Source organism: Xenopus laevis, chromosome 5S (genome assembly GCF_017654675.1).
Source record: "Xenopus laevis strain J_2021 chromosome 5S, Xenopus_laevis_v10.1, whole genome shotgun sequence".
Lineage (NCBI taxonomy): Eukaryota > Metazoa > Chordata > Amphibia > Anura > Pipidae > Xenopus > Xenopus laevis.
The window spans coordinates 119,399,342-119,426,427 of NC_054380.1; positions in this window are offsets into that span (position 1 = coordinate 119,399,342).

The window sequence follows — 27,086 nt, forward strand, 5'->3', positions numbered from 1 at the left end:
GTAAATGAAGGGGGAATTTCACTGCATATAGTCAGGTTTCTTATAAAAACGGTACACATTTTTTAATTAAAGTATATTGGAGATAGGTTTCTTTTTGATTAAAGAAAGTAAAAATGGGATTTTATTTTTTTGCCTTTACATGCCCTTTAAAGAGCGTTTTTAAACTTTACCCCATTACTAGTGCTTTTATTTGGAAGTGCAAGTCAACAGAAAGCCTCCAATGTGCCAAAAAAGAGCAAATGTTATATTTAGAAGTGACTTAATCACTTTTACCTCTTTCAAGAAGATTTGTTACAGAAATGTAAAAAATGTAAATGAAAGAAAAGCCCAGTCAATGTTAAGCTGTAAATTTATAGACAAGCTATTAAAAGTAACTACGTTTTTCTTCTATAATCATAATTACTGAAGTTTTAGGGAGGCAGCTATTCACTCACTTCATCCTGGGGAAAAACTATACATATACATGAAGCATAAGAGCTTAAATTATTACCGTTTAACTGATATTCAATAGATTTGCCCTGCCTTCTCCATTGTCAGTGCCTAAATACTTCAAAAAGAATTCTAATAAAGTTGAAATTAATAGGAGGGAGGATTCTAATCCTGCTATCTCTTAATATTTCAAAGTCATTTTCTCTCTTTTCTGCATATGCTGATTGCTTTAACCCTGTAATTCCCTGTAATTATTATGGAAATTCTAGAGAATTCTGGATGGTTGGTAAAATACACAGATAATTTTACCATGATCTATGCCAGTTGGTCCCTTTTGTTATATGATCTGGTAACCTTACTTTAGCTACCCTGTAATGAATCTTCCACCAGTGCTATTGGTAAATCAGAACACGTATTACATTATGCACATGTGTGTCAGACTAGATCATACCTCCCAACATTTTGGAAACTCTTCACTGTGAAATGTTTTGACCACTCCCAATGTTGTCAGGTTATGAAAGTTTGTACACATTTCTGTGGTTTTTATGTGTTATTACACTTTTGCTAATGAAGGTGAATTGCCCTTTAAGGTGCAAATCAGTTTCTCCAAGAGACTGCCTTATCCAAAACTGTTATAAAAGTATCTTAAGTATCTATTTTGGGTTCTCTGCCAAAAGCCAATTAATTTAGAAACATTGTATCTTTTTCTGGCTGTTTAATGCAAGAGATCAAGTAGAAATTTAGGAAATTTCAGTACAAATGCGGGACTGTGGGTTGAGCTGTCAAAAGCGGGACTGTCCCGCTCAAAACAGTTGGGGGTATGATAGATTAGGTTACTTAGGAGTAGTCTTGTAACATAAGGTATCCCAAACCTAGAGCTAACTCCAAGGTTCTTCTTTCTATCCGCTACTCAGATGTTGCCAGGTCTTATTATGGGAGAACAAGGGAGAGAGTTCTGGGCAAGCACGGGAACCAAACGTAAGTGGATAGGACGTGAGAGCAATCAGCGAGACTTGAACAGGCAGGGTCAATACCAGACGGGCAATGCGGTATAAAATCAGAAACAAAAGCAAGGTCGGGGTCACAGGCCATGGTCAAAACTAAAACGGTGGCGAGGTACACAATTGGGATCCAAGAAATTGTCAAAGCCAGGTATCAGTTTTTAGGCAGCAGACAGGCAAGGATCAAAACCAGAATAATTAACTTAGACCCAGGAACCCAGGAACTCAATAAGACTTTTTACGTTGGACAATGAAAATGGGCTATTTGCTCCTTTAAATATTTGAAATTCACGCCACCCGTGATGACGTCATACGGCACTCCCGAATATAGCAGAATTGACACAAGCATAGCACGATAACAACCTAAAATAGCTAAAATAATTCTAGTTTTAAAACAATGTTTTAAAGGTTTAAACATTGACTGGTATGGATTCCTTTAACTAGAGCAAACATTGATCCATTCATGACTTTTATGACTTTTATTACATGAAGTCTGATTTCAATGATTAGACCACACAATTAAGTATTGTATTTGCTTTTTTTCTTCAACAGAGTAAGGGTAAGATTTTTTCTAATGGTAGGATTAAAGACCCAATTCCTAGACTCTGTGGACTTCCTAGCTGTGTGTTTGTGGGGCGGGGGGATAGGGAAGCCTCACTGGAAAAAATATAGTGGTGCCCTCTATATAGGTTTGGAGGTCTGATTTAAGGTGGCCATACACGGGCCGATAAAAGCTGCCGACAGACCAAGTCGGCAGCTTATTGGCCCATGTCTGGCGCCCTCCGACGGGCTTTCCTGATTGATATCTGGCCGAAATCTGGCCGCATCTGTTGTTTGATGTGGTCCCGTGATCCGACCGCCCGTTACCCATCGTTAGGATCCAATCATTGGGCCCTAGGGCCCACGATCGGATCAGCCTGATATTGCCGACCTCAAGGTGGGCATATCGGGGAGAGATCCGCTCGTTTGTCAACATTGACGAGCGGATCTCTCCGTGTATGGCCACCTTTAGACTTGTTGGTTATACAGTTGAGGTTGATCTCCAGCAAATATTGTAAGGTGCCATGTTATAACATGTACTGAATGCCTTATATTTTTGGTTCCATGTGCTGATGAATAAAAAGTTGCTTCATATCACTGTGGTGATAGTATATAAACCAGGAATGTCCAAAGACAACTATGAGTTGTAGTTTACCAACAGCAGGGAGGGCTATAGGTTTATCTTCCCTGATTTATGTATTTTTTACCCTTTAAATTGGGCCCCAGGCTTTTAAAATTTCCTGGGTCGCCCTCAGCATTTATAATAATTCATATTGCTCCTCGAGAACAGAACTAAATCCTTCCATCAATGCTGAACACTGATTGACAAGTCTCCTGCTTTTCATCAGCCAAATTAAACTATAAGATCTTTCTTTATGGAACCCAAACCAAAGATGTCATCAATTGAAGACCTTTATATCTTTGTACTTTTGTGGCAATCCAACAGTTCCTAAATTTAGGAATAGAATGGCAATTAAAGCCATGTAGTCACTCACATTAATAAGAAGCATCAAATATTTCCAGGTACACACAAACATATTAAAACCAGACAAGATACATATTTTTTTTATTCTTATGCATGGAAAATGCAAAGGAATTGCTATGGGAAAAGAACTTGCTATTTTGCATTAAATGAATGTCTGTCTCCAGGCCACATTCTATTATCCCTGCCCTGCTTACTATTATGCTCCTTGAACCTTATCAAGCACCAATATCATCTCAGACGTACCAGTGGCCAACTAATAATTGCCCTTTATAAAGCCTGATGCTACACGGAGCTGGCATTGCAATTTCAGAAGTGGAAAAAGGATATGTATATAGAGAGCAAGAGGTGGAAGAGCTAAGTTTGCCCATGGCTATTTCGAAAGCTTGCCGTCTGAGTTATTATCAGAGAAAACAGTCATTTGCTGCATAAAAATCTTATTTTCCTTTCATTAAAGGATTTGCCCACAAACGAAAACTGACGCCATGGTTATCATTATACGGTGAAAACTAAGAATTTTATTAATGATATTCCTTAGCACATGTTTTTGTTAAACATATGCTGCTGCTGATGTTTTGAACACAGATGTATGATACTACTTGCCTCTGACAAAATGCTAATGCTCTATAGCAGGGATCCTCAACCTTTTGAACCTGTGAGCAACATTCAGAAGTAAAAGGAGTTGGGGAGCAACACTAGAATGAAAAATGTGGTGCCAAATAAGTGCTGTGATTGGCCATTTGGTAGCCTCTATTTGGATTGTTAACCTACTCTACATTGAGGCTCTGTTTGGCAGTGTACCTGGTTTTCATACAACCAAAACTTACCTCCAAGTCTGGAATTCAAAAATAATCTCCTGCTTTGAGGCCACCAGGAGCAACATCCAAGGGGTTGGAGAGCAATATGAATCGGTGCGCTTCCAGGGACAAACCTATATGAGAGAGAGTAATAAGACCAGATTTGGGTTGTAGTGGTACAAGACTATAGAAGCATGCTTACAGATGGGCACTACAAGCTAAGAATTTTCAATAAAAGACAGGGCACATAGACTAATTGGTAAGCAACTGGCCTACAAATTTTGTTTTTCATGAAATGACAGAAGACGAAGCACAGAGGTTTTCCCCTAGAGAGGGGCTATGGTGTTAGAAACATGATCTTTGGAAGCAATGACTGTACCCTTAGGGGGAATGTAATTGTCACAAATATAGTCGAATTTGTTACATTCCATCATTACATTGCTCAAGACACGTGACTTGTATGTTGCAATATGTATGTGTCAGGGCCTGAAGGCTCTGTTGGAGTTTTGCGGACCAAGGAGGAAGCTTAAAGTTCAATACAATTTGCGGTATCAGAAGTTTTAGGCAAAAGAGTAAACAAAGTCCAGGCAAAGGGGTCAATCCAGGCAGCAAGGTTCGTAATCCAATAAACAGGCCGAGGTCAGTAACAAGAATCAAAGAATATAGCAAAGATCACACCCAGGAACACACAAAGATGAACCTATATTTGGGCAAGCTCTGTAAAGTTCTTAAATAATTTTGGTGCCAAAATGGGCTCGCTGTCATGACGCTGCGTGCTGATGTTGCGCACCGTGACGCGCTGGTGTCCTGACGCTGCGTCCATTCTGATGTGCTGGTGTCAAGACGTTGCGCATATTTGACGCACTGGCGTCAGAACGTGTCACGAGGGAGTCCTGGAGGCCGCCATTTTGCCAGTGAGTATTCCAGTGCAGTATGTGATAGAATGCTGCCAGTAGTCATAGTCTTAAGGTGGCCATACACGGGGCGATAAAAGCTGCCCACAGACTGAGTCGGCAGCTTATTGGCCCGTGTATGGGGCCCCCCGACGGGCTTTCCCGATCGAGATCTGGCCGAAAATCTGGCAGATCTCAATCGGATGGGACTAAAAATTCCGTCGGATCGCGAGCGCATCTGTTCGTTCTGTTAGGATTGCGGCCGCATCTGTCCCTTCAGATCGCGGCCGCATCTGTCCGTTCTTTTAGTATCCGATAGTTGGGCCCTAGGGCCCACAATCGATTCAGCCCGATATTGCCCATATCGGGGAGAGATCCGCTCATTTGGTGACATCGCCAAATGAGCGTATCTCTCCGTGTATGGCCATCTGTACTTTTATATCAGTTTTGTGTGAGTAGCCCAATAACATTGTTAGCTGTTGAGTTAATATTTTATACCCAAACCATCTTGGCACAGTGTGGGCCAACATTTCGAGGCTACTCTAGTAATGATTTTGTGAATATATAAAAACTGAAACATTAACATTGAAACATCTGCTTTACATAGCGGCAGCTTGCACTTTAACATTGCTTTAAACCCAAAGTGGCATAACACTAGTCACCCTGCCCTCTGCTGCCTGTAGCTTAAACCTAGGACAGGGGAGAGGCTCGCTATAAACTTTACTGTTTTCTTCCCAGCTTCTTCCTTAGACATCATTGCTATTGATGTGAAAAGAAAACAGCTTGTAAGTGACAGGAGAAAGTGTTTACTCAGTGAATTAGTTGAGTTTTTATTGTGTAAGAAGGATTAAGAGCCTCAGCAGTGTCTCAAGATCCATTTCATATTGGCGTGGCTCAGTATTAGCTAGCTCCAGGGCAGGGCTAATTATCATAAGACTCAGGGCATAAAAGACTTTTAAAAGCGCCATCTCTCCTTTTCCAGGACTGGATTAACTCTGTAGCCTTAAAATAAACTATGCTTGGAGAATCATTCTTCCATAATAACAGCTTTGATTTCTCTTCTCCTTCAAGGTTTGGCTTTAACAACTTTGCTTGATCTGATGAGGGGAAGGATTTCGAGGGCTGGTGTGAAATGCTGGGGCACACGGCACAAACAGCTCCCGCTCTCCAGGAGCCAGTGTAAATAAATAAACATTGCTTAACCTTTTTAAAGAGGGAAAGAGAATACTTTGTAGGAATTCATAAGAAATCTGTTGGCTTGTGCTGTCTGCATTCTACTATTAACCAGATCAAACAAAGATAGACATGGTACATTCAATGTCTTAGGGGCTGCCAAGAGTTTGTTTCCAAGAAACTTAAACTGCTCCAGTCAATCATTGAATAACTCTAAGGCAAAGTATACGCCTGGCAGGTGTCAGCTCATATGAACTTTTCTTTTCATCTTGGTATAGGCTGAGAAATTTCAGCAGCAGTGTTTGTGTCAGAACCTACAAACTTGATGCTGCTGGACAGAAAATAACATCTACTCTCAATTCCCCAGGCTTTTCATGTCTCTGCTTCTGGGAAAAGTGCAACTATGGGACACAGTCCTCTTTAGTGGATACAGGTTTAGCAGCCAATAAGTCTATGACTGTGATGATCAGTCTGCTGGACTATATACAGTAAAACGCACTATATACAGTAAAACGCCAATGCTCTTCATTTAATTGAAAGGACTCTTCCCTTTAAGGACTTAATGCCATTTCTTTCTTGTATTTGTGTCTTTCGTTTTATAATATATATATATACATATAACCATATGGTTTGTCCTCTATATTTATTATGATTATATGCTTGACATCTCTTGTCACCTTGAACCCCCCCCAAGTATTTTTGGTTTGTCACAGCCAACTCTTCCTCTCCCAGCCATATCTTGCTTGTGGGGTTACATATGAGGAACAGATGATAGCATGATAACAAAATGCCACTTAATTGCACTTTGCTGAATAAGGAGCACAATTCAAGGCACATTTATGCACCTGCTTCATTTTTATTTCCAAGGCATCCTTTGCATGTTGCTCCTACATGTCAATCTAACTTGCATCTAGTGCATGTTAACACAGTTTACACAATTTACACACATTAATGGCACAAGATAACAAATACAATTTGTGGACCCTTTGTCCAATAATGATGCAGACTCTGAAAAGCTAAAATGTGCACAAATTGCGGCACACATTTGGGTTTATTTAAATCCAGTGCAGTTCAGAGTGGGACGAGGAGGCCAACCCCAGAGCTGCCAACCTGGCTAAAACAAATTGTGGGCATCACTTTTTTTGCTGGGATATGGTGACATCAGTGCTCACAAAGCCCATTGGATTCTCATGAAATTTGTACATAGGGAAAAAAAGGATCCAGAAGGATTGCCATATTGAAGCAAGGTGGAAGACAGCTAATACTGATAACTCCCTTGAAAATAGGAGTAGTAGAGGAGTAGGAAGCTGTCCACCTACCATAGAGCAGGTGATAAGTACAGCAGCCTGTGTCACCTAAGGGCCTCCCTCCACTCGACTCTCGTGAATACATTGCTACTGAATGCAGGCAGCTCTGTATTCATTGGGGCAGCCAAAGTTTTTTGCTGTGCTCCAAAATGATTAGACACCATGGGCGTTATTTACTAAACTCCGAAAAATTTGTGTTTTTTTTTTTATATAAAATCTGAATTTTTAGTGCTAAAAAAAAAAATGAAGTTTTCGGGATTTATTATACCCTGAGGATGGAAAAAGTCTGAATCTAAAAATCCGGCATCTCAGACCCGTCGTGGTTGCATATAAGTCAATGGGAGAAGTGCCAAAGGCTTTTTGATCTTCGCTGGGTTTCGTACAATAACCCAAAGATTTCCAGGTTTTCGGGCAAAAATCTAAAAAAAAATCAAAAGTTTTCGGGTGGAAAATCTGAAAAATTTGTAATATTCGTATTTTTCACGCATTTTTTTCGGGTTTTTGGAGCAAACAAAATTTTCAGGAAAGTGTATTAATAAATAAGGCGAAAAACCCCGTGCGGATTTGGTCAGAGTTTTTTATTGAGGTTGAGATAAATTCGGATAAATTGAGATAAATTCGGACTTTGATTAAAAAAAAACCATGAGTAGACACTTGTGGTAATTCATTTAAAAAAAAATTGAGTATTTTGCATCTAGCACATTGCACTTGCATTAGGAAATTAGCAACAGAAAACGCAAACTGGGGTCCCTACTACACATGCACAAACAGTAAACTTCATTTTCAACACTCCATTTTTCAGTATTTCTGAGTTTGAAGCTGAGAAATTTTTCATTGTGCATTCAGAAAAGAGAGCTTTAGATCCACAACAATAGGAATTAAAGAACCAGAGCCCAGAGAATCAGAACTTAACTAAGAAAAACTTCCCAAACACAACAGAGAAAAGCAAGCCACTGATTTCTTGACAACACCACCCACTTAGGGTGTTATCTATCAAAGTCCGAATGTATCTCAATATTTTCTGCTACAAACTCCGATCAAATCCACTCGGTTTTTTGCGTTTATTTATTATTTCATTTTCCCGAAAATTTGCTTTGCAGGAAAAAATCAGATTTTCACGATTTTTCAGATTTTTCGGATTTTTCACCCGAAAACTCAGATTTTTGCCCGAAAACTCTGAAAACTTCGGGGTATTTCACGAAACCCAGCGCACATCAAACAATCATTTGGACTTCTCCCATTGAGTTATATGCAACCTCGACAGGTCTGAGATGCTGGATTTTCAGATTCAGACTTTTCCATCCTCGGAGTAAAAAAGTCTGATTTTATAAAAAAAAGTCACATATTTTTCTTGATTTTTGCATTCGGCGTTTAGTAAATAACCCCCTTAGTGTCATAAAATGAATAAAGTGAATGAAGTGGCAATGTAATTACAACAGATATCCTATCTGCCCCTGTGAGTGAGCTTTCTGAACGCAAACTATTTGTGTAAAATGTTATTTGAGCTATCACGCTGTTATAGGAATACAAGTTCATCTCAGACAGAATTTGCAGCAAAACATCAGTTGGACAGGTTTAAAAATCCCGTAGGCCTAATAATTTGATCCCAATGACAGGAGCGCGTACCGCATCAACAAGCCAATGTGGTCCTTGCTCCGACCTCCAGTATTCCAATCATTGAGATCTAATTGTTGGGCCCTAGAGCTCACAATTAGATCAGACTAATATCACATACCTCAAGGTTGGCATATTGGGGAGAGATCTCAACAAACAAGTGGATCTTAACATGTATAGCATTCTCTTAATGGGGTGGTTCACCTTTGAGATAACATTTAGTGTGTTATAGAATTCTTAGCAATTGTGCAATTGGTTTTCATTATTTCTATGTTTTACTTTTTATTTATTTTACTTTTTCCAGCTTTAAAATGGGGGTCCGTTTGTAAGGCTACAAATTGGTGAAAACCAATTGCAAATTGTCCAGAATATCACTCGCTACATCATACTAAAAGTTAATTTAAAGCTGAACAACTGTTTTAAGTCTATTTCAAAATAATTTAAACATTACTTTAACCCATTTGAATTGTTTTGCTTTCAACAAGGATTAATTATACCTTAACTGGGATCACAATCAAGGTGCTGTTTTACTATTATAGAGAAAAAGGAAATCATTTTAACATTTTGTTAGATGGCTTACGAATTCTGTGCTTTCTGGATAATGGGTTTCAGGATAAAATATCCCATACCCGTTAATAAAATTAAAATAAGCGTTTTTTCTTTGCACAAAAGCGGGCAGCAATTCAGCCACCAACAGAAAACACTGCACATTTTGTCATTTAGGCCAATGCGCTAAATATTTATACATATTACGTCTCATTCAGTTCAATGTTCCAATGGAAATTTACACTCTGTAGTTCAATAAACATTTAATTGAATGTTTTTACACTGCAAAATGCAATTTTTAAAAATGTTTTATTTTGTGAACTGTCTTGTTATCTCTTTTGTCAGATTTGACCCCATGTCTCTGACATTGTGCCCCATAGTGCCCCATCTTTCTGTTCGTAATTGGATAGCTTCCATGGCCAACACAAGGGAACATCATTTTCCCAGCATAATCCGTTGTTAGGATTTAGTTGCCTTTTAATTGAGATTTAGGCACCATGACAGTTTTCATTCACCCTTAGCAAACAAGTGGTTAAATGTTAATACCTAAGCCAGTATTTTTTTTTTTTAAATTATACATAGTTACATCAATCTGTCAGTTCAGTATGACTACGGATTTAAATAATCAAATATTCCCGTTGGGAGAATCATTTGTCATGTCAAATCTTAATTCCATATAGTGTAGTCCAAGATATGCAGCACTTTCAGGACCTTAAGAAGGATTCTTCATATTTTCTAGCAAGTCTTACCTACTCTCAGATCATTGTTTTCCAAGCATCATGCCTTACACTTATATATGGGAGAAAACATAGAAAAGCACAGTAAAGTATAGATTTAATAACAATATGCCAGTGCTACAGTAATTTACTCATACGCTAGAATTTTCTTCTTAGCATTAAATGCAGGATTTGGGGTCTGTTAACGTTCTAATGTGGGTTAGGGATGGTGTAGCCACAAATAAAAGTTTGCACCTTCTTTTTTTTTAGGGGGGGGGCTTACAATTAAACTGTCTATTATTAATACTGTGTTTCCAAAAAAGAGTTAAGTTTATCAATACAAGTCCAACTCAGATGTCCACATAAGGCAATTCAACGTTAGTTCAATGTTTGTATACACAGGCCAAAATGATCACTAGAAATATTAGCATTTTAGTTGCTGGATCACAAAGGTTCCACTGTAATTAAGCAGCGTCCATGGAAGATGAGCTATTTTAATTAGGAACAAAGTGCATTGACAAAATGATAAGCTTGCAACCTGAGTGTCATATTCCACTGTATCTCAGCAGAAACATCTTTTAAAATACAGGAAAGCCGCTCCCAGTCCTTCTTTATTCTCTTTAGTGCTGATGGTTAGGGAAAAAAAGCCAAATAGCTAAATCGTATTTATGGTGTTTATGCAAGCATTTTATGCAGTTGTTTGCTATTCCCTTAGTCTCCTATTTTTCATACCCCCCTTTGCTCGCTGCCGGCCCTCCCTCTGCCATCCCGTTGGTCTTATCGCTTCTTTCACTCCCCTGCTGGCTATTACCAGGGACTTGAGAAAGTCTAAGACTGAATAATCCCCTTAGTGTCAAGTTTTCCAGACTGAGAAATGAATCTGCCCAAATGCACTATCTTTGCTGAGATGGCTGTTGCAAAGCAAAAGAAAAAAAAATATATAGATAAAAAGCTATTTCTTCAGAGTTGAAAGCAGAAGGAGTCATTGGGTGTGTGCGGTAGAGGTGATTTAGGGCAGGAGGTGATTTAGGCTCATGATTCTATGTTAAATATTCAATGCTGAGCTTAAGCTATGGCGAAGAAAACATTTCCATGTATCAGCAAGTTTCTACGACATTAAATATTTGTGCCTCGTGAACAACAGTTTATTGCCACCCAACAATAGAGATGAGCAGTCACAAAGACAGACACATTTTTCACAGGTGTGCTACGCTCCAGTAGGATCATGAGTGGAGAGGCAAACAAGAAGCTTGAATACTTTGGATTTTGGTAAAATGCACCATAAGCACTTTAGTCTCCATGCATTAAAATGCTCAACTCTGGCTGGCGAAAGAGATGTTTTCATTTTGATTTTTACCCAATTATTCGTATTCTTAAATCTTGTGAGATATAGAAACATCCAGATATATTTTATATACTCTTCCACAGGGTGGGACCTTTTAAGAACCCATCATGTGCAATGTTCAGATTTAAAGGGGATACCGTTTCATAAATATACTGTCTTATATTCAGTCTAAGAATATAAGAAAGTACAAAAAGTTGGCTTTTTCGTAAATTAGAGCAGTAAAGTTATTTAAAAAAAGGTGTTAAATGTAATGGAAAATTCAGATTATGTAAAAGCGATTGTCTTCGATTTTAAAAATGTTATAAACACTTTTGCTTGCATGTTTCCAAAACGGAGAGCAAAGATTTGCGCCCCCCCCCCCCCAAGAATACAGGCATCCACCAGTTTCCCCCAACACCAAAGCAGCTTGTTATATAGATGCAAAACTTTATGAAGCACTGACAGGGTTTTCTTGCACCCTTTAAAGCTGGGCTCTGCAGACTTAGTGCATATATGACCTACCTGTAGAAACAAGTGCTGTCTGTGTAAGCTCAAATGAGCCAAAAGTGTGCCCATAAGTGCTCCAGTATTAATAAATGTGGCCCAGAAGGTGACAATATCTATGGACTGTTACAGAGTATGCTGAATAATTGAAGTAACTGCCATTTTCTTTAAAGATTAAATTGTGTTGCATGTTTCACATGGAAAAAACCCCAGAGACTTCAATGTATTGTAGAAAAAGTTGCGTGAAGCGGATGCCCATTGACTTCAATGTGTTTTGTGAATTTTTGCGCTACTGTTTTGGCGAAGTGAAACAAAATAGATTTGCCAATGACTAATTCTACATGGTTTTATCTCATTGGCAAGCACAGAAATGCTGCTTACAGCACCCTCCTCCAAGTTATTGTATACAAACAGATTTAAAAAAAAGTGGTACAGAACCAGAGCATACGTACCACTGTTAAATACTCTCTGTTCATATGGTTTAGCCAGTTTCCTATCCATGCATAAACATCATTCCCAAGGCAAACAGACAGATTAGAAAGCATATGTTTATGCGACACTATATCAGAAATGTTGGCAAAGTCCACATAGGTAAAATCGACTAAAATTCCACTGTCCATATTACTACATCATAAAAACAAGTACATTTGTTTCACCTGAGTTGTCCTTCATTAATCCATACTGTTTCCTACTTGCCATGCCATTCTCCATAACCTTGAATACAATATCTAAACCTTACCACTACAGATGTCAAGCTTACAGGCCTATAATTGCCAGGCTGAGCTTGTGCATCATATTGTTTTAAGTATCAGATGAAACTCGGAAATAATCTGCAACTAAAACTGAACTAAGCCCTGTAAGTAGTGGAAGGTGTAAATTTGCTTAAATGTTTAAGTACCAACTTGTTTTATTTATGTGACTGTCATCTTTATTTTTACACAGTGAGCTCCGAAACTCCTCGTTTGTATATACTTCAGAAAATAAATGATTATGAACATTAGCTATAGCCAAACTATTTTTATTTTTGTATTAGTGGAGCCATATTGTCAACCAGCATCTTTATAATTTATATTCATATAAGTAAAAAAATAAAATTTAAGAACTTTTCAGTTAAAGACATTCATAAGCCATTTATTTGCCATCTTGGTTGTAATAAACCATGATATAATGTTTATAGGTACTAAAAGATGCATCTGTCCCCTCTGACTTGTAATTGTTAAGTACCTGTACTTCCCTCTTCCTTCCTATTAATTTTCTTACATCTGACTTAATTCAAATAGATTGGTCCTTGATGCATTTACATTTCTTTCTTTAAGGGAGATGTCAACCCCCCCCCCCAGTCTGCCTATTATGTTAAAATTCTCTAACAATAACCACAGTGTCTTTTCTGCCCAGATTATATAGTCTGGCATCCATAGAGGTGAGTTTATTTGGGTCATAAACCGCACACTTTATAGCAGAGACCACACCCTAATTTTTCTTATAGCATGAATGGGAAAACACACATATAAGCATTTTTATTCCCTTGTAGTAAGTGTATTTCTGTCCATGGTGGCCTTTTTAGATAATGGAACGCATAGCAAATCGTGGCACATTTTGGTTCAAGCAATTTGCTCAGTGTCATGGCTGGCAACATTCTTGTGATAACTGGGTGGCAGTTGGTGTTTCCTGATGACAGTCACCTGATGTATGAGCCAGAAGATTGCCTTCAAAATAAAATACATTTACTCCATCCATGGAGCCACTAATCGTCTGGATAGCAAAACACTTAAAATCACTATGTGCACCATTGTCCTTGCTTTATGTATTGTTTTATCTGGTTTAATACTGTCATAATAAATAAAAGTAATTCCACTTCCGTTTCTGCATAGGGTGCTGATTCACATAGAGACAGATTTGTTGTCCTGCTCAATTAACATAAAAAAATAAAATAAAAATCAATAAATGAAGGTGTTGATTTAAGATTTGCAGAAAAATATAAAAACAAATATGGATATGGAGCAATCCAATGAGTAATTAGTGGAAGTGATTTTAAAATTGGCCAAAACAACCTGCATCAGTGAAGCGCAAGGCAATATCCTGAATATATTAATCATGGGTCACTATATTTCTACATACAGCTTTATGCCACTTGACTTTGCAGAATGCAATTTTAAATATAAGGGAACTACAGTAGAAGCCCTGGGGTAGAAAAAAGATTTTCATATCCAAGGAGTCTGCCCTAAATATTCCCATAATCCCTTGACAGTTCCATATCTGTGACCGTAATAATTCTCAAGTGAAAACTTAGCTCAGTTTCCTGAAAAATCAGAGATAGTTCTCTCTTCCGTTTCTAACCCCTCCTTCTGTGAAAATAAAGCATTTGTCCTATTATCTAGGGAGACCATATCGCATTTAAATCTGCCAACTGCAGGTCGCATCCCTTCTCCCCTCTGCTGAATTACTTTGCTGGGCCACAATGGTTTCTTACTTTGTCATTTAAACTGCATAAAGAGGCAGAAATTGATTTTTATTGCGGATCTTTATTTCTAATAAAACTCAGAGGGTCTCTTTTCTTCCCGTTTTCAATGGCCCTTGAATGCTTTCAATCTGCAGTTCTCTGTTTCATAGGCAGAAATAAAATCAAATGAAATGGATTTTTAAAAAGAGAGAAAAAAAGTACATGCGTGTCTCTTAGTGTTAAAAGGGGTCCATGGTGGCAGGGAAAAGCCTCAGGTGACTTTACCAGCATGGCAGGTTCTAAGGGAATATACGAATTGGTGAAGTGTCCGCTCAATAAGTGAATAAATGACACTCAACACAATAACAATACTAAACAATGTGCATTGGGTCTTCTCACTGCCACATGTTACAGATGAACTTGTATTAAGATCCACTCAAAACATGAACATTTATACAAGTTGTACTGGAAAATATTTAGTATATCATATTCTAAGTAAATGGCCACTGTTTAAATATATCATATGGTAGAAACAATATGCCACAAAATGCTCCTTGCCTATGAGGATAGACGGTCAAGGGCTGTTTTCCCTGGAGAAAAAAAGCACTTGTGAGGGAACATGAGTACTCTGTACGAGTAGAATAGAGGGAATTATAGACTGATAGCTGGGATCTTTTTTTCCATAAAAAGGATCACCGCACCAGAGGTCACCCCTTCAGACTAGAGCAGGGATGTCAACTTTGTTTTTTTACCTGTGAGCCACATTCAAATGTAAAAAGAGTTGGGGAGCAACAAAAGCTTGTAAACGTTTCTGGAATGCCAAAGAAGGGCTGTTATTGGCTATCTGGTAGCCCCTATGTGGACTGGCAGCCAACAGGAGGATCTGTTTGGCATTACACCTGGTTTTTTGTGCCACCAAAACTTACCTCCAAGCCAGGAATACAAAAATAAGCACCTGCTTTGAAGCATCTGGGAGCAACAACCAAGGGGTTTATGAGCAACATGTTGCTCAAGAGCCACTGGTTGGGGATCACGGGACTAGAGGAACAGAACTTTTTCCAGTCCAATTAACTATGTCCCTAGTGTGATGTGATCCCACATTTTATTGCATGTTTATTGCAGCTATTTTTTAAAGGGGTGGTTTAGCTTCATGTTAAAGAATGGCATATTCTTAGCAACATTTCAGTTGGTCTTTTTTTATGTTTTTTAAATGATTTGCATTCTTTTTTTGACCCTCGAGGTTACTGACCACAGAAGCCAAAAACCTATTGCTCTGTGAGACTACTGTTCTATTGTTATTGTTACTTTTCTTTACTTATCTTTATATTTGGGCTCTCCTCTATTTATATTCAAACAGCTGCCTGGCTGCTAGATTAAACTGGTTCCTAACAACCAGATAGCTGCTAAAGTTAAAATCCTTCATGTAAACTACCAGTCGTTATTACAGGCTGCTTTACTTGCAAGTGACATAACTAAAAGCTACTGGGCCCCAAGGTTATATAGAACCCCATAGAGGTTTGAACACCGATTGTCTGCATTATAGCATAGAAAGGCTTAAAGTTGTTCAAGAGAAGAGAAATTAAATATAACATTAAAAGAGAGAAATGTTAATTAACTAGAAGCCAAATTATAATCAGTGATCGGAAAATTTGTCCCATTTCATGGAAAAATTTGAGAATTTACCGTGAAATTCGCAAGCTAAGAAAAACAAAAATTTTGATGCTGGGCCCCAAGGTTTTAAGAGAAATTAAATATAACATTAAAAGAAGGAAATGTTATGTAATATACTAGAAGCCAATTTATAATAAATGATGGGCAAATTTGTCCCACGAAATTCGCAAACAACAAAAAATTTGTGAAGCGCCAATTCTGACGCTGGTGTCGATTTTGAACCTGCCAACAATTTTGACGCCAGCGACAATTTTAATGCCTGGGACAATTTACATTAAAGTGTGGCTCCCCCACCTACCTGCTGTGTTTGCTTTAAATGGTATCACTACAGAGATTAACTGGCCCTTGCATTGTTTAAACCTCATATTCAGACTATCCCCCCCGTATTGTTCACACCTGTGATCCATAATGTCCAAATACACATGGAGCAAAAAAAAAAAAAAACAGGAGAGTATAAATAATTAGTAAATATCACCTTTAATGGTCCATCTTTAAAATTCCATAGTAATTCCAACTCATCCCAACATTATGGATCGCACGATCGACGGGTTTCGTGGCTTCTCGCCACTTCCTCAGAAGCGATCACATGATCCATCCATATGCAAAGGGTTAAATACCCTTTAAACCCGCCCCTAAAAACATTAACCCTAAAGTAAAGCACATCAAGCCATGAATCGACACATGTATGGAGATACATAAATAAATAAATAGAGTTGGGTATATAAATAACCAGTTCAGATATCGTCCCTCTTTAAGTGGTATACCCGTTCAGGGGATATTAATTACAAACACCTCAAATCATAATTGTTAAATGTGCTGTTACATTTTTTAGCAATTCGTAGGTACTGACAAGGAATTGCTAAAGAATTTAACAGTACAAATACAGGTAAAAACTATACGATAAAGCTACTTTAATTGTACATCCAAGGGAATTGTTTATCTTGCAACATGTAGCTGTGGATGTCAATATACAAAATGGTAAAGAGGCACCAGCACTGAGTCACTGTATGTAGTACAGAGTGGTCCAGATAGGTTTCCCTGTCTCTTGCTCTGTTATGCTGCCATATGCTCCCTGTCTGTATGTGTCCTGCTCTGCCTGTGGAATATAAGCCTGGTATTTGTTCTGGGGGTTTGTTGGCATTTGAAAATAAATTATTATAAGGGGCCCCTAAGGTGTTTAATCATGTACTGGTGATGCGGTGTTATTCACAGGGGATAAGGAGGCATATGGATTTAAGGGTATGTCTTAACTTTTTTTTACCTATGAGTGATAAGTGATATCCCTGCAGTGGGCACCAACCATTTGGGTTTTTTGTGTACTACCAAAATTAATGTGGACATGATCTTGAGGTAACATGGGTGTGGTTTAAAGTGGGTGTGGTTTAAAAACAGAGAGTGGTCAACACTGGCTTCCATTATCGGCCCTCCACTATGTAGGGCAGAAAAAGTTCAGCCCTCTGTGCCACAGAAGTTGGACAGCACTGCTATAAATTCTAGTAGTGTTTCCGCAGCAAACACACCAATTGTACGAGTGCAGTACAAACAGTACATTATATTCTCATTCATTTAATACACCTTAATTTGATGGTGTTACAGTTGCTTTAAGGTACTAGGAGGCTGAGGTGTTCTTTAAATGCAGCTGGTTGTACATATAGCACAAAAAGATCAGCAGCACCTCAACAAGAAGTAGTCATGGTTTGCCATGATCCGCATGGTTTTCTTTGGAGGAGATGGTACCTGTAAATATGCACATTGTCAAAATGAGGGTACAATTTTCTGCAACCAGCTCCTGCATCCCTCGCCACAAATAGCTTCAGAATTTACATAAAAGCCGAAATATTTAAATTATACATGAGGATGAAAGCGAGAGTTAATTTTAAATGATTGCAGATTTTACTTGTGTCTTATTAACGTAACCACGTTAATCCGGCCTTACAGCAGGATGCAGGAACAGCTCCTAAGCTGGAATGTGCTTCGAATACACTCAGCATGGCCCAGTATTGGGCTGACATTAAGCCTCTCATTTTTATCTGTTCCATTCTATTACAACCTGCAAAGACGAGAACTGCCTTATAGATAACTAAGAGAGAGAACAGAAGAGTGAGGTTGAATCGCAGAAGCCAATAACAACAGAGGCAGGAGCCCAGCCAGTGTCACTGTGCCTTGGAGGATAGGTTACTGATTGTGCTGATTAACATATTCAGAGATGGATTAACCAAAGCCTCCAGCTGGATTTTCTACGTTTATTTAATGACTAGAAAAATTCAACTACTCTATTAACTTTATCAGATACTTGCGCTGAGTTCTGACACCTGCAGGCCATTGCTATCATTTCATTGTCTTCTTCTTAACAAGTGCCTGCCTATGACAGTGTTTTTGTGGAATAAATTTAGTTTGAAGAGCCGTTTTTACTTAATTGTTTCTACACCTTGTGAAATTCGGTACTAATTACTGAGAGAAGAAGGCATCTTCCTGGGAATATATAGAAACATCAACCACTACAATTCAAGATGAAATATATAAATCCCACATAAGCGTAACTGCTCATATCCCTATTGTACTCTGTAATTCACATGAGCCCCTTTAAAATCAAGAGTAATCAATCCATGGAGACAAATTCTTGAACGTTGGTTTTCTCTATTTGTTTGGTGTGTCAACTGGTTTTAACGTTATATGGGTCATGCATGTATGAAGGCAAGCTACCTTCAGCATTATAAATAACGGTTGATGCTCAGCTAAGGGTAAATAAAAAGAAAAAAAAGAATCCTATTCCCCACAGCTTCCCATATTTATATATTTACAGAACTCCTTAGAGGCATACTGTATATCAGGGATCCCCAACATTTTTTACCCATGAGCCACATTCAAATGTAAAAAGAGTTGGGGAGCAACACAAACATGAAAAGGTCCCTCAAGATTTCAAATAAGGGCTGTGATTGGCTATTTGGTAGCCCCCATGTGGACTGGTAGCCTACAGAAGACTCTGTTTGGCAGTACACCTGATTTCTTAAAAACCAAAACTTGCCTCCAAGCCAGGAATTGAAAAATAAGCACCTGCTTTGAGGCCACTCTGAGCAACATCCATGGTTGGTGTGCAACATGTTGCTCACGAGCAACTGGTTAGGGATCATTGCTGTATATCATCCTTATAATTGGCTGGTGTTAGTACAAATCAATATACATCAATGTTAGCAGATAATACAGCATATAGAAGATATTTAAGTGCATGGCACTAATTAATGGATAAATTCTATTTATAATGACTGGTTGTCATAAGAGAGGCTTTGCTTTCCCAATGCAGGGAGTCCATGCAGGTATTCTCTACAGTAACCCTTCCCCCTGATCCCCAGATCAAGCAAACAAAAATTATCCATTACTAGTACACAGTCATGCCACTGAAATAGCCACAGAATCTTGGGGACAATTCAGTTGTTAAATAATAATGTTACAATATGGGGCCCATTTACTTAGCTCGAGTGAAGGAATAGAAGAAAAAAATCTTCGAATTTCGAATGTTTTTTTGGCTACTTCGACCATCAAATTGGCTACTTCGACCTTCGGCTACGACTTCGACTTCGGATCGAACGATTCTAGCTAAAAATCGTTCGACTAGTCAACCATTCGATAGTCGAAGTACTGTCCCCATAGGCTTTCTAACAATTTTTAGGTCGAAGAAAAATCGTTCGATCAAACAATTTGCGGTAAATCCGTCGACTTCGATATTCGAAGTCGAAGGATTTACATTTGGCAGTCGAATATCGAGGGTTAATTAACCCTCGATATTCGACCCTATGTAAATCTGCCCCCGAGTGTACATCCATAATCCATAATACAATAATTATCAGTAATTAATTTGAAAGTGACAAGACAATACAATTCTGCACTGAACTGCAAATAGCTACTGCTGGCCTATCTGCACAAAAAGTGGTTAATTTAACCATAGACAAATAGATCCCATATATACAAAAAAAGTAGGCCTTAGCCAGTGTTCAAAATGCATACACTGGAAATACACCAACCAATTCAGTGCTACTCCTGCATATCCAGTTATCTGCACTCATATATCATGCAAAATGCACAAGTGATCTGTCCCTATATGCATATGCTCCCTGTTACCACTGCACCCACAGAACCCATAGAACTCCCAGCAAAAATTATCCCAATAGCATGTCCAATTATTATATTGTAAAATTGACGTGTGGGAGCCATCTCAGGTCATGTGCTTTCAGAAAGAGCCAGTACTTTAGGATGGAACTGCTTTCTGGCAGCCTGTTGTTTTTCTTACTCAATGTAACTGTATGTGTTGCAGTGGGACCTGGATTTTACTATTGAGTTCTGTTCTTAGATCCAGCTGTTATCTTGTGTTAGGGAGCTGCTATCTGGTTACCTTCCCATTGTTCTGCTGATGGGCTGATGGGGGGGAGAGGGGTGATATCACTCCAACTTGCAGTGTAGCAGTAAAAAGTGAATGAACTTTATAAGATCACAAATCACATGACTGGAGCCAGCTGGGAAACTGACAATATGTCTAGCCCCATGTCAGATTTCAAAATTAAATATTAAAAAATATGTTTGCTCTTTTGAGAAACGGATTTCAGTGCAGAATTCTGCTGGAGCAGCACTATTAACTGATGTGTTTTGAAAATAAAAATTCCCATGGCAGTATCCCTTTAACATAATAACAGTGCAAGGTAATAGTCTGAAGATTTAAAAGAGGCTCACATTGACTGAAAGAAAATTTCCTGGTCGAAAATGGAAGGAAGAAAAATGGTTTTGTCAATTCTCTGAAGAAATGCACTCTTGCACCAAAATGACAAAAAAAAATTGGGAAGTAAAGTCCTTTATTATAATTTTACCCCTCAAAAAGATAGCAATAACAATTCACTGTGTCAAAGCATGCTGGAGTTAGGTAGACATGCTATCTAAAGTGGGTTCCAAGAAAGTATTCAGAAGCTTGCAAAGACAGAGGAGCAAAACCTCCTGACACATGATGAGGATGCAAAACCAAACCAAAACTCTTCGCCAACACAAAGCCTGCCGGAGCATGCCCAGTTGGGCCAAGTCAGGAATCTGCTTCAACTGCGCATGTGCAAATTGACATTGAGACCTGGTGACTATACGAAGAGCCAGCAGATGGTGACTGGGAGCTCCGCTGCTCTTCTCTGCTTTTAAGGGTGAGACATTTTTAAAAGTTTTTTTTAACTCTAAAGCAGAAGGGAGGAGGGCAATGCCTAGAAGTTTAGGGGGGGCTTATGGTGAGGGGGGGTTAGTTCTCCTATAAGAGATTGCCCTGTATCAGTTGTACAGGCTGATACATTAGATAGCTTTAAGGGTTGGACAGTTTTTTAGCAAGTGAAGGAATACAGGGTAATGGCTCATAGTACAAGTTAATCCAGGGACTGGTCCAATTACCATCTTGGAGTTAGACAGGAAAATTGGAAAAGCTTCAAAAAGGTTTTTTTTGCCTTCCTCCAGATCAACTAGCAATTATGCAGATTATATAAAGACATAAAAGTTTGAACTTGATGGACATGTGTCTTTTTTCAACCTAATTTACTATGCTTCATATAAGATCAACCAACAAATAGCTTTTGAACATAAACATAATATTTCTTTAGCTTTACTAAATGTCCCACAAACCCTTTTTTTTCACTGCTGAAGCTTCATTTCTACAAGAGCAAGATCAGTTTTAACATAATTGTCCCTTTATCAATATAAAATAAAATATATACCCGGCAAAACTTTTTCCCATTAATATTGGGCTGTGGAGAAAGTGACAATTTCTTCTATCTGTAGGCACAGTGGTATGCTATGGAGATCAGGCTTCAGAAAGTACCTGCGGGCTTGGTTTATTTGATTTACATTAGCATCTGTAGCAGAGATACTGCATGAAACCACCGGTCTCTTCTCCCAGCACTTATCATAAACACTCCCAATTCCTGGCCAGTATAATAACACTTCTCAAAAACACAGCCAGAGCTCTGCTCTCGTACGTCTGACACAAAACAGCTCCGAATTAAAATGCAGAACCTATTTTGCCCTCAAGTAGATCATGTCAAAATAAAGTATTAGATTGTTGTAATGCGCAGAAGAATACATTTTTCAACACAAAAATTTACATTTAAATTCCTCTTTCTATCCGGAGGCAATATGGAGTGGTGGATGAACAGTGATATTTAATAAGTAGGGAATGAGTATTTGTGCTGTATAATCCCTTACCAGATTAATTAAGGAAACTCTTCTGGAATCTGTTTTTTTAATTCGGAGGGTTAAATGGCTGTGTAGCTGTAATGTAATATCTAATGTGTGTGCGAGAGCTGCTCATTTTGTTTCTTACCGTTTAAGTAACCTATAACGAGAATTTCTTTTCTGCCTAATTTACACTGGAATACGTGATCATTTATTTTACTGGCAAAGAAAATGAATTTACAGTGGGCGAGAATGTTGCAAGTGTGGTAGGTTCAGTTTATGCATAGATTTATTATAATGTGGTTGAGATAAGTGGCCCCAGGTCATATGGAGTCTCTCTCTTACTGGGGATCATCACCCAAAATTGGGGTGGTTTTTGCATATTGAAAAAAAAAAATAATTCTAACTGAGCTGTGGAGTCAGTCCATGAATCCTTCAACTCCAACTCTGACTCCTCAGTTTATGGGGACAAACTACAAGAGGGATATCGGGCACTAAAAATGTCACAAGGGCCACCAAAAACGAGTTTAAAATACAATATTTATTGTAGATTTGGGCACTTAATCATGGGCTAACTGTACCTCCCAGGAAGTAGATATTTATAGGAGACATGACCAATAGAAAACAAGATGCAAAACATATTTAAATTCAAAGAAAAAATGGAGAATGTCTCTTAAAGTCACACACTCTCTAGTGTTCTCTCAGTTTACGGTACCTATGACTCTGACTCCAACTCCGACTCCAACTCCGACTCCAATTCCGACTCCAACTCCGACTCCTCCTTTTTAAAGGAACAGTAATACCAAAAACTGAAAGTGTATCAAATTAAAATATAATGTACTGTTGCTCTGCCCTGGTAAAACTGGGGCGTTTAACTATAGTCAGTGCCGGGCCATGCTGGCCGGGCGCCCCAGGCAACCCAGCCAGCCGTGACGCCCCTTCCACCGCACACATAGGAAGTGCGCGCACATGCGCACTACTCGCACACATAGGAGGCGCGCACATGCGCACTAAGCGGTTGACCTCTCCAGGTACGCTCTCCCCCTCATGTGCGCATGCGCACAAAGCGGCGCATGTACTGGAGAAGAGCGGCACTCAATCAGCTGGACTAGGGATAGGTAGTGAAAGGTACGTGCCTGGCGCCCCTCAAGCTTTGCGCCCTAGGCACTTGCCTACTCTGCCTACCCCTAGTTCCGGCCCTGACTATAGTTAATACAAATAAGCTGCTGTGTAGCTGTGGGGCAGCAATTCAGACTGGAAAAAAGGAGAAAAGGCTCAGGTTACATAGTAGATAAATCACCATTGTATTGGACAGAGCTTATCAGGTATGTGCTATGTAACCTGTGCCTCTTCTCATTTTTTTTCCAGCTTGAATGGCTGCCCTCATGGCCACACAGCAGCCTGTTAATATAAACTTTAGTAGTCTTTCTGAAGCAAACGCACAGCTTTTACTAGTGTACTAAAGTTAATTACTTTAAAACAATTTCATTTTTGGTGTTACTGGCACCAGCTCTCCTTCTTCAGTAGATCTTCAGTTTGCAATTTCCAGCAACCATGCATTGATTTGAATAAGAGACTGGAATATGAATAGGAGAGGACTTGAATAGAAAGACGAGTAACAAAAATAGTAATGACAATAAACTTGTAGCCTTACAAAGCATATGATTTTTAGATGGGGTCAGTGACCACCATTAATGAAGACTCTGACTCCGAATATCCAAATTTGCCTCCAACTCCACGGCTCTGAATTTTAAGCAACATTCTAATATGCAGTAAAGTCGTAAGTCATTTATAAATGTAATTGCTATAGAACGCTGTGTCTGTTTGTCTGTCCTTCAGCCACTATGCAGGTTTTCTGTGTCTGATTGCAAATAAATGGAAGATTCTTCCCTAAACCCAAGCCCTACTGGCTTCATGCTTAGCCTTTGGCCCAAGAGTTCTGTTGAACAGCAAATTTAATCAGGGATCTGCAAGGAATTACATAAGGTATATCATGTTGAAATCAATAATGCATTTCAAATGTATATTTTTATTCATGACAAAATGTTTCAAAGGGTAAAGTTTGCATCTAAGCACCTAGAGGGTATAACTTTTTACTGTAATATTTCTTTCTATCTAACAAGCCAGCTAACTGTATCTCTATCTAATCTACCTGTGAGTCTGTCAATGTAAAGCAGATAAAACAGGCAAATTAAATAATAAATATAATGATCCAGTCACTTAAAAGCAAGAGTAAACTGAACAGAGACAGCTGTACTGAGTTAAATTGGTTATTTATTGGCAACCTATATTCTGCAAAGAAAACACAAATGTCAAATATTTTTGTTTATTATTGGTCCCCCAATGTGATATTACAGTAAGATGCACTAGTTTTTATTTCATTCATGTTTTGTATTTGGTGGGCTCTGGCTATGAGCCAAGACATAAGGATAGTGTCGCTGCTGGTGTCCTAGATCAAGATGGGCTTCTCACGTGTCAATTTATAATAGATCATTTAAACTGAATGATGAACTGACAACTAGACGCATACTTCACAAGGAGAATCTGTGCCGTGGGGACTTGTACACATTTAGATGACTTGAGCGAGTTATTTGGGGAAAATCCCTATTTTTAACCATGAAGCATTGCAGCGAAAAAAATAATTTTCCAGTAGAAGGAGAATGATTTTTTCTTCTAACTTATATTATACAGTGTCCAGTTTTTTAGTTGCTCAATCTATAAGCCCATCGGCTTTTTAGTGGAAAATAGTGCAATTAAGCCAAACATGGGGGGAAATTTACTAAAGGACGCAGTGGCTAAAGCTGGCGAATTTTCGCCAGCATGAAGTCATTTTGGCACTTTGCCAATTTACTTCGCACTCTTACGCCAGGATTTTTGCTCTGGCAAAAGAGCGTTACTACGCAAATTTACTAAGATTTTACTGAGCGCTACCTCTATTGCCAGACTTGCCTTCACCAACTCAGACCAGGCAAAGTGCAATAGAGTCGATAGGACTTACTTGAAATTTTGTCTAAATTTTTTCCAAGTCCCAAAAAATGCTGGCGTCTTTTACTTTTTACAGGGTGATAGGCTGAAAAAGAACAACATTTTTTTGGGGGGTACCCTCCTTCCCACCTACATTTGATAACATATGGCAACTATACTGTGGGCACATGTATAGGGCAATATAACAACTCTATATAATTTTATTAAGGTTCCCTGGCCTTGTGTAGTGTAATGTATTTGCTGCAGTATATACGGGCATTGTACTTTATCTGCACGCCGTATGCAAATTAGCCAACGCTAGCATATTTTCGCTAGCGCAAGTTTGCAAGCGTTCGGTACCATGTGTTCAACTTCTGATCTTCGTGAATTAGCGTTGTCCAGGCGAATTTACACCTGGCGAAGTGTTGCGATGTGCGCGAAGCCAGCGCTGGTGAATTTTCGCAGGTAAGTAAATTTGCCCCATGGATGGGCAAATTTAAAATGATTCAGCATTGACTATCAAAAAACTCCTATTTGGAAAATAAACCCAACCAGCCAGGATTTTAATATTACGACAGGGCGGAGGGCAGTCATTTAAAATTGTGATTTCTTAATTTGGTGGCAGCTCGTAAACCCATATGCACTTCATTCCAATGCTGAATCGCCTATAAGATGATCTGAATGTTCAGTGTGGCCATTATAGGTTTCTATAGAACCTATTCTATGAACCTGTCATATTATCTATAAATAAAGGATCAATTCCATTTTTTTAATGTCAACAAACTCAGCATGGATAATGGATATACTGTGTTTCATACATTAGTAGAGTCTCACTCTTTAATCAAATGGGTTTTAAGGTTCCCCTTTTTTATAAACTGGAGACAAAAGGGCCATGTAATAGAAATATATAACAGAATCCCCAAAACAGGCTAGATAGAGGGTGGTGAATGTTTTTTTTTTCTGCTTCAACCCCTATTTAATGCCCCCAGATTAAGCAACTTTCAATTTTGACTGGTTTCACTGGTTAAGCTGGGAGATTTGCTTTAATATAAACTCTCTTGCACATGAATTAGTTCTCAGATACGTTGTGCTCGCTAAAACTCACAAAAAGGGAATTAACACTTAAATATTGCTGTCAGTAATACTCATTAGCCCCTTGGGAGAAGGACTGTCAGTGATACACACTGGTCCCAGTAGAAAAGGACTCATTAAATATGTGATAGTTATTAGTACGCATCGGTCCTAGGAGATAACGTTCCCGCTAATATGTCTTTGTGATTAGTATACTTTGGCATAAGCAGCATTTACAGCAAGTGCTCAATATATAAGTATCTTGATATGTATATATATTATATTTTTGTCTGAGGCTCATCTCCTTTTATAAATGTCTTGTCCTGTGCAGATTGATGGCACGTCACTGCTTTCTCTTCATCTAGCAAATACCAGGAACCAGCCCAGAATGCACCATCTGTGATGGGGCACAATTAAGGCCATTCATTTCTTCATTCGTTTTCTCTCGCAACTAATTAGTAAGAAAAATAGGGGCTATTAAGTAGGTAACTCTCAAGAACTGGCTGTTCTGCTGATAAGATACCCCTGCCTCTCATTTATCTATTTAAGTGGCACAAAAATGGGCTTTTCTCCAATTAGCAATTGGTTCCATTTCAGCATTAGAATTCCTTGTCTGTATTGTCTTGAATTGCATTTTACATTTTCTTTAACTATACAATTGGCCCTGGCCTGAAGACTAGTGTATATAGCAAATAACTTCCCCTCTACAGTAGGGAAAACAACCCTGATTGTAGCACATAAGGCCTATGGCAAATGCACTATTTTAATTGCCACGGTGCTCTCAGGGAGACGCAATGCTATGAAAATGTGTTTACTGACAGCTGCTTCTCATTCTTGTAAATAGGACATGCTCTGTCTATAGGAGATGCTGTTGCTGGCAGGAATAGTGAAAGCTGAATAAATAGAATTCGCTGTGAATGTCTGC